Source organism: Vombatus ursinus, unplaced genomic scaffold (assembly GCF_900497805.2).
Source record: "Vombatus ursinus unplaced genomic scaffold, bare-nosed wombat genome assembly UNPS02014863.1, whole genome shotgun sequence".
Lineage (NCBI taxonomy): Eukaryota > Metazoa > Chordata > Mammalia > Diprotodontia > Vombatidae > Vombatus > Vombatus ursinus.
In genome coordinates, this window is record NW_020954641.1 from 19,041,262 (window position 1) to 19,042,965 (window position 1,704).

Consider the following 1,704-nt stretch of genomic DNA (forward strand, 5'->3'; position numbering starts at 1 on the left):
TCTATCTATCTATCTATCTATCTATCTATCTATCTATCTATCTATCTCTCTAATCTATCTACATTTTTTTTCTTTCCAACTACCCTAATTTTGACAAAGGTCTCATTAGTTACAAATATCATCGGTCCATGTAGTACTGTATGCAATTCAACCATAATAAGTCCCTTATGATTTATCTTTCCTGTTTAACTTTTCATGCTTCTCTTGAGCCTTGTATTTGAAAGTCAAATATGCTATTCAGCTCTGATATTTTCAGCAAAAATGCTTGAAAGTCTCCTATTTTACTGAATGACCAATTTTTTCCTCTGAAGGATTATACTCAGTTTTTCTGGGTTAGTGATTCTTGGCTGTAATCCTATCTCCTTTGACTTCTGGAGTATTATAATCCAAGCCCTCTGGTCCCTTGATGTGGAAGCTGTTAAATCTTGTGTTATCCTGATTGTGTTTCCACAATACTTGAATTATTTCTTTCTGGCTGCTTGCAATATTTTCGTCTTGACTTGGGGAACTCTGGCATTTGACTACAATATTCCTAGGAGTTTTACTTTGGGGATCTCTTTGAAGAGGTGATCATTGGATCCTTTCAATTTTTATTTTACTTTCTGGTTCTAGAATATCAGGGCAGTTTTCCTTGATAATTTCTTTTTTTATTAATTTATTTTGATTTATCAATAATTACTTCCATGTAATTTTGAGTTTAAAATTTTTCTCCCACTTCCTCCCCACCACCCTCCCCAAGACAGCTCATAATCTGATATAGGCTATACATTTATATTCATATTAAACATATTTTCACATTAGTGAAGTTGTAAGCAGAAATTAAAACCAATAGGAGGAACCATCAGAAAGAGGAAACAAAACTCAACAGAAGAGAAAAAAATTAGTAATTCATCTTCCATAGTTCTTTCTTTGGGTGTGGATAGCATTTTCCATCACAAGGCCTCTGGAGATGTCTTAGATCTTTGTATTGCCAGGAAGGGTTAAGTTTATCAATATTAGTCATCGCACAATGTGGCTGTTATTGAGTACAACATTCTCTTGATTCTTCTCACTTCACTCAGCATCAGACCATACAAGTCTTTCCAGGTTTTTCTGAAGTCAGCCTGTTCATCATTTCTTATAGCACAATAGTATTCCATCACATTCATATACCACAACTTGCTCAGCCATTCCCCAGTTGATGGGCATCCTCTTAATTTCCAATTCTTTGACACCACAAAAAGAGCTGCTATGAATATTTTTGTACATGTAGGTCCTTTTCCCGTTTGTGTGATCTCTTTGGGATATAGCCCTAGAAGTGCTATTGCTGGGTCAAAGGCTATGCACATTTTTATAGCCCTTTGGGCATAGGTCCAAATTGCTCTCCAAAATGGTTGGACCATTTCACAACTCCACCAACAATGTATTAGTGTTCCAATTTTCCCACATCTTCTCCAACATTTATCATTTTCCTGTTTTGTCATGTTGGCCATTCTGATAGGTGTGATGTGGTACCTCAGAGTTGTTTTATTTGCATTTCTCTAATCAACAGTGACTTAAAGCATTTTTTCATATGACTATAGATGGCTTTAATTTCTTTATCTGAGAATTGTCTGTTCATATCCTTTGACCATTTATCAATTGGGGAATGGCTTGTATTCTTATAAATTTGACTTAATTCTCTATGTATTTTAGAAATGAGGCACTTATCAGAGAGACTGGTTG